Consider the following 12,152-nt stretch of genomic DNA (forward strand, 5'->3'; position numbering starts at 1 on the left):
TGCATTCTGCAGCGGAGATTTTTTGCGCAGTTGGAGGTCGTACATAGTTCGCTTCTTCCTGAAAATATCATGTCTGCTTCATTTAGTGTAAAAGTTATTTGTGATCAAACTTAGCGTTTTTTGTAAAATGGCTAAAAGTAAATGCTAAACTGTTCAGGTAATACGCTTTTATCTGTGCTGAAATTTCGCGTGGAAAAACTTTACACCTCGCTGTCAGAGGATAAGCATCGGTTTTGTTCTACGACTCTCGAGGAATGTGCACGGTCAGGTTGATTTCAGCTAATTTTTTCATGGTTCACTTGAAGCGCGCGAGCTATTCATGAAATATTTTAAGCATGATTAAAATGCTCCATGGCTTATTTGTTTTTGGCGAATATAACTTAAAGGTTCGGGCTTTCGTTCCTTTATTCAACCGGTAACAATTATAAACTACAAAGTGTACAAAAAGCAAATAATAGTGGAATAACAGAGCCATATATAATAAATGTATGTAGCGCCATCTATGAAATTTCATGTGCACTAAAATGTAGCAGTTCAGAAAAATTACGAGGATGGCGCCACAAACACCCTGAATCGAGGGGTGTTTACGAGAGGGTGTTATGCTTCTACAACGTTTTCCCTCTGCCCTTTCCTTTCCATCGGGCGAGAGAGGTAAACACTGGCGAGTCGGGTCGAGTGGTCGGGTCGAACTGAGGTGCAGGTGCTTCGCGCATGCGCAGTAGCGCTACTTAAAAATGGTCCCTTGACAAATGTACACTTGCTTGCTTTGAGATTTATTTATCGCCTCGAATTAGGTATGTCATACTGTTTGTGTGCCGAAACGTTGCCAGCTAAGGCTCTCGCGCTACTTACTTACCTACTTACTCAGCAAGATATAATCGTGCCGGAGACATTGAAATTTTTTTTCTGGTTTTGTTTTGTACTCTTGTAGCGCCCCTCGCGCCGCGCTTTTATCACAAACAACGGCACAGCGCTGGACGAAGAATTTGGCACTAAGCGTCTCAGTGCAAGCAGCGAAAAAAAAAAACAGTTCGAACCCGAACACTGTCGGAGCTGGTTATTCCTCGTCTTAGCTCCGCCACAAAGCTATCTTCAGATGTTCGCGGTGTTAGCATATATTGTGAGGGTGTGGAATTTAGACTTTTTTTTTTTCAGTGGCAAGAAGAAAAAATATCTTCCCCTTTCTAGGATAAAATGAGTAGGGCACGGAACTATAACACTGCATAAATTAATATAATATAATTTCAAAGAGCGTCTCCCTAGGAGAAATTGCACGAATACTTGTACCCTCTGCCACTTTACTGGTACAGATAAAATGTTTCGACAGTCTGCCAAGTACAACTTGAAAATTTGAACATGCACAAGCATGCCTCTTCAACCTTCCCACTGAAGTTCCTATATAGCGCAAGCCGTGCAGGCTCCAAATAAAAGGAGAAAAAATTATATAGTGGGCGGCCCAAGATAATCACCAGCGTTACAGTCATGTTTTTTTTTCCGAATGTTGTGTTCCGGTGATGATAGTAAAGATAACGTGCCGGAGTAGCTGCCGGGGATGTTTTCGGTGAATGGGCAAGTAGGAGACAGCTATGTGAAGCTTCTCCAATACAAAAATGTGATGTTGAATCGGGTTTTGCCACTGCATTTCCGTCATTCCCCTCACTAAATATTAAAAAAAATGATGAGGCTCAACGCTGCTGAACCGAATGCCGAGCTTTAGCTCAAATGAGAGAAACCACTGCAATCAAGAGTTCGACGAAATGCAGTCTGATCAGGTGGTGGCATAAAAAATATACAGGGTCACTGACCGAGTCAAAGTTTCATAAAAACGTACTATCCTTTCGACAGCCCTACAGCGTCGTTGTTCACAATGGAGAAACCAGACAAAAAGCATTCGTTTATATCTTCAAATACTTTGACTTGATCAGTGGCCCTATACATATATATATATATATATATATACCGGGTGTCCCGGCTAACTTGAACCAAGGGTTACAAAATAATATATTTGAGGTAGGTCAGTGAAATCAGTTGCATACAACTATTTAATAAATTAGAAAAATTAACATAATTAGCCAGTTAAGTAATTGCGAAACAAAAAATTGCCTGTAGTGCGCAAGCAGGCTGGTTCAAACCACGACTGAGAGCACCACAATCGCGGCGCACAAATGCGCTAGTCACGTGGTATTATTTGTATTTCGCGGGCTTTCTTTTGAGCCCAGAAAAAAAGATACACGTGAGACTTTCTTTATCGCAATTAATCGAATGGGGGTTTCTGAAGGTGCTCTACAAGTTTCCAATTCACATGTTTGGTCTAAATTCGATATTTATTAAATTAGAAAAATTAACATAAATAGCTAATTAAGTCATGGCAAAACAAAAAATTGCCTTTAGTGCGCAAGGAGGCTGGCAGTTGAATGCAATTGGTTTCACTGACCTACCTGAAATGTATTATTTTGTATCCCTTGGTTCAAGTTAGCTGGGACACCCGGTATATATATATATATATATATAGGTTCGTATCAAGGTTCGTATACAGACAACATAAATACCCAAGAAAGTAGCAGGGGGGACAGCGGCCGATGTAGCTCAGTTGGAAGAGCACCGGACGCGTTATTCGGAGGTCGTGGGTTCGGATCCCACCATCGGCACGTTGTTTTTTCTTCTACTTTGTATCTAATTATCTTTCCCCTAAACAGATTACATTCATATATATATATATATATATATATCTTTTATCATAGATGCTTTTATCAGATAAAAGGATAATATATATATATATATATATATATATATATATATATATATATATATATATATATATATATATATATATATATATATATATATATATTATGAGAGAAAACACTGACTTGGTTTCCCGTTTGATGCTTTTATTTGCGCTTATATTATTTATTTTATACGTGCATGATGTCCCGTCCTCTTCCCAGCTAATTCCGCTTCGTGAAGGGGGATATATCGCGGATTGTCCGAAGCATTACGGCGTCTACGGTAAACCGTTGATGCATTCGGCAGGGAAGCTGGTTCGGCGTTCATTTTGCTATAATGCTATACCTGCCGAGCACCGCCCGCTACCGCGCTTTGCCGCTGTGGCCGGGGGCGTGGAGCGTTCGGTCAAGTTTGCCCGGGCACAATAAAGACGGCGATGTTGCTATGGTGATGGCACTGTTTACGATTCATAGAAAAACGCGCCACTCGCGCAAATGAGCAACAGAGCTAACGCTCTAAAAGCCCGTCGGCAGGCAGAGCGTTTCCAAAAGAATGGGGCCTTTATCTCGAGTAAGGTAGATACCGTGTCACCCAGGCGTCCACTCACTCGCCATCTCAACGCCCAATTTGTTGACTTTATATTTGAACCTTGTTTTGAAGCAACTCGACTTCCTGTGTTCTGAAAGACATCCGATCATAAAGTGACATAGAAGAATCTGAGTATTTCGAAGCATACAAAGAACGTGCTTCCGTTTGACCAAAAACCACTGTACTGCATTGGTATGGAAAAATTCACAAGTTATAGCACATGCCAAATCTGACAGAACGCGATCTGATCGATGCGTCCAATCGTTTGGCATTTGCAGGAAAACATTTGGTAAGCATGGCCGCTCTTGCATAGAGTAAAAATTGGGCTCTGATTATTATGTTGCAAATGTGTGAATGTGTGCATGTACAAGTAAGTGCCACATCACGAAATTATTTACTACCAACACGTGAATCCGAAAGGCGGGCTCAACACTAAAGTATACTTGTTGCATACGTGTGTGTGCCCTGTAAAATGAGTACAATAAAGTAGGCTCCAAGCTAATAATGAACAGTAGTCCACCCAATATATTGGTTCAGAAAGCGCATGCATCATCACGGGAAGCTGCAGCAGGACAGGTCAGCGTCTTCCATGCATGCTACTTTTCACATCAGATTTCAGTGTCGAGTGTAATTCTGCAGGAGAAAAATGTTTCTAGGAGACTGATTGTTAAAATTTTATTCTAATTGCCTGAAAATACTGTGTTCCTTTAATTGCACACACAAACGCGCGCGCGTACGTACGCGTGAGCGAATAAATAAAATGAGGACTCTGTGGCGCATCCAATTGGGAGTGGGGAAGTGGCCGCCATAAGCGCCTACAAAACTGTCCCCGTTAGGTCCTTTCTTCTGGCAACATTCCTTTACAATCCCCTCTCCCCTTCCCCCATTTCCCACATAGTTTAGTGTGAATGCGCCTCCTCAGTGCCGAAGAGAACATGAATACATGCCGGCCTCCTGCGCGAAACATAGCCTCTTGGTGGATTTCACATCTATTTCGAAATATCGATTCATCTCAAAAGGAAAAAATTGGCAATCATTCACTTTATTTGCACATTGTAACTTACCAGCTCTAGTTTCCAAGATTGGACAAGCACGAGCAAAAAATAAACAAGGGCGACGGTTGACTGAAGTTCAGCTAATTATAGCTACATTATCATATTTGTAATCTGATAATGTAGCTATAATTAGCTGAACTTCAGTCAACCGTCGCCCTTGTTTATTTTTTTGCTCGTGCTTGTCCAATCTTGGAAACTAGAGCTGGTAATCCACCCCGCCGGGGTGGCGCAGTGGTTACGGCGCTCGACTACTGTTCCCAAGGACGCGGGATCGAATCCCGGCCTCGGCGGCAGCTTTTCGATGGAGGCGAAAAGCAAGGCGCCCGTGTGCTGTGCGATGTCAGTGCACGTTAAAGAACCCCAGGTGGTCGAAATTTCCGGAGTCCTCCTCTACGGCGTCTCTCATAGCCTGAGTCGCTTTGGGACGTTAAACCCCACAAACCAACCAACCATATTTGTAATCCCGTTTGATGAAGCAAATTTCTGTTGACCGCAAGAGCTGGCAGCTTCCACTCCAGTCAAGGAGTGTTCCGATCCCTACTATATCTATGTCATCTACAATAGGGAGGTTTAGAATATAGTACCCCTACCGCTTAGGGGGACGGGGTAATAGCGCGGGTGACAGTAGGAGTACAATTCTCTATTATAGTGCGCACGCTCCGCTATTACTCTATCCCACTTACGGATAGGGTCGCCGTATTCTAAAGCTCGCTAATCATCACTCGATTGCACAGCCCAAAAGCCGAGGATCAAAAGGACTCAAGACAGGCGCCGAATTCAACTACAGTTCATTGACGAAGTCTGCAGAAATAATGCCATTCGCTTTTCCGTTTCACTCGTACTAAGATTGCACTGTGCAATCATGTTGACACCCTGTTTTGTGTTCAGTCAAGCTAGCCTACTGCAGCCCAGTCCAACCCCCTCACGGGTAGGAGCAATCGGCTTCGTGGGTCTACACCGGAAACTATACTTCGTCTCACAAGATATCTGCAGCACTGCGAAAAGCAGAGGAGCCCTTTCAATTGTGCTCCTAAGTGCCTCTCACCCGTGCGCACTATAATAGAGAACTGTGCTCCTACGGTCACCCCCGCCAATTTGGGGGGGGGGGGGGGGGGGGGGGGGGAGAGGCGCTTAGGAGCACAATTGCCTATTGTACGCGTGATCCTGGTTGGACCGGCTGGGGTGCCTCTGCCTTTCCCTGTGCTTGAACCACAAACTGAGGCAAATTAGCATAATAAAGTTTATTGCTACATAAATGAAAAACTGGCTATTTTTGTTGAAAAGCTGCTGAATATAATTGAACAGGTCATCAGGCAAGATAATCGGCAGTTTCTTAACAAGGCCTGCCAAAAATAGAAAACTAGGAGGTTTCTTTGGAATGATGTTGATGTAAATCTTATCTGCTTTCATAGGCTCTTCTGAGTTATCTTCTTCAATGGAAGGACCATTTATATCAATGTCATCACTGTCGTCTTTACTTCAGGAAGCACTATAGCAATCGGTGTCTGAATCTACACCTTCGAGTGATAAGGACAACAATGAAGAAAAGTTGGGCCAGCAATACACGCGTCGCATTTACCAGACATCATTTTTCTTATCAAGGCTGCTTTAAAAAAAAAAAAAAAAAAGCTTTCAAGCAGTAGAACAAATGACAGTTGACTAGCGCTGCTCGCCTAAAATGCTGAAGATGAGAAACTCTTGCGAGGGCGAGCTCCAAAGCACTTAAAGGCCCACTGTCCACCCTCCGGTCGAAAATATTTTCTTCCCCGGTGACTGTGAGACTTCGCCCCTAGAACGCAAGGCCGCAAAATGTTTTTGAAAAGAGTAACTAATAACGCAGTTACAGCCACCGCAATCACCCGATTCTGTCATGCCTCTCTCCTTCCGTTCCCTCGCAAAGGTTTTTCACTCTCCTGCCCGAGGTCGTCTAACCTCCGCAATACAAATTCCCCTTCCTCCTCCGCGTTTGGCGGGAGGTGGGGCGTGGCTCTCCGCGAGCGCGGAAAAAAAAAAAAAAACGGTCGAGGGAGCGCGCGCCGCTGGATTCAGTCTGGCCGTGGCGAGGGAAAAGCGCGCTGCGAGCGGTAGACACCCATCCTTCTCCCGTCAGTCAGCGAGACGGACCAATGGACATCGTTTGCGGTATGTACGTCATTGCTGTGGCCCGTCGGGCCAGTGCAGGAAACGGGGAAGCTGGCTTCCCGGAGGAGAACATGAGAGAGCTTTGAATTGTATTTTCAATGCTTTGCGGCGCGCGCGTCACTGTAGCATTTTGCACAGACTATCTCCGGTACCTGATCGAAACACTGGGCTCCTTTGCTTTAAAGGGCCTTCCCTGGACAGTGGCCCTTTAAGTGGTTGAATGTTTTCCCTCTGAATGGTCTGTGAAGCCTTTTGGGAGATTCTCTGCAATCTGGGAGATAAATTTCAGTTAAACTGCGGATTTTACAGACTTCGCTGTATTGGGGTTTGAATGTATATTAAATATGTAATGCAGAAAATCTAACTCAACGTGCTTTTAAATACGTGTTTTTGACATTCAGGTAGTTTTGAACCACACTGCCAATTAAGAAAATTTAAAAGCAGGGCTCACCTGTGATGTTGGCGGCCTCCCATTATAAAATATAATATTGTCCCTTAAAATCAAAAAGTTGATGTGTTAACTAATCATCTAATTAGCAAGCTCTGCCCCATACTTGATGCCCACCTTGCTGTAAAAGCCACCTGCACTGACATATCTCTCATAGCTTTTAAAATACAAGTTTATAAATAGAAAAAGAAAAGATCACCAGGTATGTACCAGGAGAGAATATTGCCTTTTTGTTTCAGATGAAAGAGGCATTTGTTTACAACCACATCTGAAGTATTGACGTGTCCACCACAACCAGCCCGAGATTACGCCACACTGTGTGTGCAATTTCTGCGCCAGTTTCTCACATATTTATATTGTTGGCCTTTGGCACTGCATTGCTGGCAGAATACCATGCATTTTGTGGTGCCATAATCTGCACCGACACACAAGTGTCTACATTTGTCGTTGGAATGTCAAAAATAAAGTTTCACATTTGTGATTCAAGATGGGCCACGATCTGAACTCATACTTCCTTTTTTTCATACTTCTTATTATGTCAGATATTACACCCTGCTTGCCCTCTAGTTACAGGGAGCATTCATGTTGTTACCTTTATGATACCGTCACTTGGTGGTGGATGTTTTCATATGATAGCCTGTGGACCACGAAAGGGAAATAACAAGGAGAATAAGACAGATGGGGCACATTTGGCTAGCACTCGCAGATTATGACTAGCAGCTTGCCAGTACCACTCAAGAGGAAAGTATGCATAAGTTGCATCTTACCTGTACTCACCTATGGAGGCTAACAAAAAGGGTTCTACTTGAGTACAATGCAGAGGGCAATACAGAACGAAAAATGGTAGGGGTAACACCAAGAGATAGGAAACGTGCAGAGTGGGTCAGAGAAGTAACTCGAGTTACTGACATTTTAGTGGGAATCAAGAAAAAATGGGCATGGGCAGGGCATGTAGCGCAGAGAGGATACCCGATGGTCTGTTAAGGTAATAAATTGGATTCTAAGGGAAGGAAAGCATAGCAGAGGGTGGCAAAATGTTAGGTGGGCAATGAGGTTAAGAAGTTCGCAGGGGTCAAGTGGATGCAGCTAGCACAAGAACAGGTCAATTGGAGGAGTATGGAAGAGGCCTTCGCCCTGTAGTGGGTATAGTGAGGCTGATGATGATGATAGCCTGCAGTGGCAACACGGCAACTTACTGTGGTGGCAAAATTGTCTGACTTCTTTGTTATCCATTTGTGAGATGAATCACTGCTGTGGGCACCGCCGACTTGGAATGGGCTACAAGTCAACTAATGCTGCTTCGATGCTCGAAGGCTTTTTGGCACGTTATATTGGAATCGTGTTTAAGACCATATCTGTACAGTATTTCTGTGTTGCCTTTTCAGTACCCCTGTGGATGTAGGTGGCTTCACCCACGTTTCAGACTACAAATGATGACAGTGCAGGTATGCAGCTGTTGTCTCATACAGTTGCAAATACATTGAATTCATCTCAGTCCTCTAACTACTGGCATCATACGACGCCATTGGGTCTGCCACAGTGGCTAAGTGACTAGAACATCTGGCTACTGAGCCCTGGGTTTGATCCCAGCAGTGTTTGGATGGAGGTGGTAGAAAGGCATGCTATGTGATGTCAATTCATATTAAAGAACTCCAGGCCAGTGGTCAAAATTATCCAGAGCCCTCCACCACGGCATCTCTAGTAGCACGAACATGATGCCATTGATTAGAGGGCTATTAGCAGAATTAATGAGTGAACTTCTATGACCATAATCAAGAATAAACAGAAGCTTGCAGTATTCAATGAACTTTTTAGCTGAGGCTTATTATGACATCTTTAGGACAAGATTAAAGGGAGTGTTAGCATTAGCTGAGCTTCACGACATTTAATAATATCTAACAGGTTAAACAAGATGGATGGCTTGTAGGTGATATGTTTGGCTAAATTAGCAGAAAACAAGATATCTTGAAGATTGCTATGCATTTCCCACGTCGAGATGCCTATATTCTCTGCTATCTCATGCACTTTTTGAGCGGCCTTCCATAACAATGCCATGGATTTTTTGCACCATTTCCGGCAAGGTGACCACCACTTGGACATTCAGGATGCAACTCACCTTGAGTTCGATTATGTTTAAATTCGTTTCCCTAGCAGTAAATGGTCTTCAGTGATGATGCATCCTCCATGACCTTCATTCAACTCTGCTTTGATTAAAATGAAGATGTTTTATCACAGCTTAATTTCCATTTTGGAGGCAATCGCAATAGAACTTTTCTTTCGTGGCTCTCAGAATTAGGAACGAACACTGACCAAAACATGCTGTGCGACTGGTGGTAATGAAATGGTCTTGCCTTATTGTGTATTGACGAAGTACTCCAGTATTCAAGAAACAAAGGTATATAACCTTGATTTGGCAGTGAAAACTACACAAAGCAAACTAAGGTGACCTCTTGCGGCGAAACGCTGTCATTATCAGCGTAGTAGACCACATAGGCACACCTGGGGAAATATCAGATTTTTTCCGTTTCATAGTGTTTGTTTTTCTTTCAGGACTGCTCATAATGTTTTATTATATAATTCTAGTGTGCTCTTCAGTAGAAAAGCAATGCTCCTTTTAAATCACCTATGATGTGCTTTTAGAATTTGTCATTACTAGATGGCATCACAGTGTTTTAAATTCCTTGAAAAGAGCAGTGACCACGACACACTGAAACTTTCATTCACTTGGCTGTGTTCTTGTCCCATAACAGCCTTGCATGCAGAAACTGAAATGGACACTGCTGTACTCGCATATCTAATTACTGAGTGACGGATTATATTTATATTAGTTTCTGGTACCTCACTTTTGCCGACGGCCAATTGTCATCGCAGTTGCTGTTTGTGTTTCCAGCATTGGCCTACATAAATAGTAGAGGTACATACATGCACTGATAAAAAAAATTCTCAGTGCAATACTTTTATGGCATTCCTAACAAAAATGTTATGGAATCAATCACTTTGCACAGCAAGCTTTGCACCAGAAAAAATCAACGTCTGATATCTAGTGCTTGGTATTTAGTTTTAAATTTCTCTATTGAACGGCATTATCTGAGCTTTTATTTTTGTCTCCGCCCTGCTTTTGAACCACCAATCTTCCTTTTTTCATTTTTTTGCTAATGTCTAGTGCTGGTTTGTTCACATTATGTTTGCGGTCTCTGAACCATAGGGCCTCAGAGATAATGACGATACCTGGATGAATACACATTCTAATAAAATAGATACTTTCCACTGTTTCAACGGATTTACCGTACAGTGGCAATGCAAAGCTCTGTTGTGGGCATTGCACCAGGTCGCGTCAGAGCACTGTAATTATGGTGCATTCGGGCACATGGGATGTGTTTTGATGATGTTTGGCAGGCTTTCATTTTTGCTGAGGGAAAAAAACAATTACAAGGGTTCAACGCTGCTGAACCAAATATTGAGTGAAAGCATTAGCTGCGTGCGGGTGACCGAGTGTTCTTCTTATCTTTTTCTTCTTCCTCAACCTACATATAAAGGGCCGCTTTAACCAACCCATATGAATTTGCCTTAGTGGCCTATAGGGGTAACATGAATGCCAGGGTCCTAGAAGGCTGATTCTTTTATAATACCTGTAGCAATCATGGAGACTCAAGCCAACATCTTTTATATGCTTGTCATTACCACGTAAGTGGGGTCGAAAAGGTGCATGCTTTCGTACTTCCTCCGTGTCAGTTCAATTGATCACCTCAAAATATTGTCTTTTTTTCTTGTAATTTGTCTAGTCCATTAAATGTGGTTCAAAAGGAACAGTTTTGGCGATTTTCTTGCTATTATGATACAAGGTTGAAGTGTGGTCATCGCTAGATGTTGAAGACAGAACAGCACTCTTAAAGGGCCACTGACGACTCTGAGTTTAAAAATGCATTATAATCTGGTCATTGTGAGGCATCTCCTGAATGAGAGGCTGAAAACACTTTTCAAAGGACTCGTTATTAGAGTTCCAGCCAGCAAAATCAGTCTACAGCTCCATCGTTCTCTCCTCCCCTCGCATCTCGGAAGTTTCTCCTGCCAGGTCGACTAGCCTCTTAAGTAAAATTCGCACTCCTCTTCCAATTTTAGTGAGAGGCATGCATCTGGTAGATTACCTCAGACGCCTCTTTTTTTTTTTTTTTCTGCACCATTTGCTACCTGAGCATTTCCAGGATGTGGGGGCAAGGGAAGGGGGGGCCCCAGGCGACATTTTGTAGCGAAAGATGCACTAGGCTAGTCAGCGGCGCATTTTGGGTAGGTGTTACTAGTCCCTACTGTGCATGTGCCGTAACTATGGCAACTAGTCGCTCAAGCCACAGAAAAGGGGAAAAGGGAGAAGAGGAGGAGGCCGGTCAAATGGAGCAATTAGATTCGGAAGATGCCAAGAAGACGACGCGCTAATCACCGATCACACCATACAGTTTGCAGCCACTGCATCGGCGACGAGAACATTCGAGCCGGACTTTGTGAACAATCCGTTTGGTAGCTTTTGCTACGCATATCGGGGCTTAACTGAGTTGAGCCACCATCAATCATTTGTTCGAAAGTCGAGAAGGGAGCTTTTGGCAGCACTGTTATTAGCACTCTCATTTGTGTATGTAAGTCTGTGTTTGGGTCTTTTCTATGCTTGGAGTAGTTGCACGATTGTATGAGCAGCACAGCACACGGAACAGCTTTTGCTGGGTACCGGCCTTCGGCACAAAACCCGAGTTAGTCTCTTAAATCTGCACCGTCATTGCTACAGATACTAATAATCTCTCCTTATAAATATAGGGACCTTTTCTAACTGTTTTTGTGACAAAGACCGACCGGTCCGTGGTTAAAACACCAAGATAATTGTTTGTTCACTGCATGAGATTCTTTTTCTGTGTATGTGCATGTATGAGTATTTTACAGGATGCGCATTCTGGCAAAATAAAAAAATGATTGTAATGCAGCTGTGTGGTATTGCCATCAGCTGGTAGTGCATAAGCATCTCCCCCCCCCCCCCTTTTCACACTAGTGTCCCGTAAACTTTTGATCGTAACTATACGTATGTATGCGCATGTGGGCGAGTAAGAGAAGGGCTTGTAGAAAGCAAGCATATTTAATTAATATTTGAAAATACAAATATTCGTACACCCTTAGGCCTAGACTGTTCAAAAATAGCTAGTGCAGTATAG

The sequence above is a fragment of the Amblyomma maculatum genome, chromosome 7, assembly GCF_055883805.1.
Source record: "Amblyomma maculatum isolate TAMU_Amacu chromosome 7, ASM5588380v1, whole genome shotgun sequence".
Taxonomy (NCBI): domain Eukaryota; kingdom Metazoa; phylum Arthropoda; class Arachnida; order Ixodida; family Ixodidae; genus Amblyomma; species Amblyomma maculatum.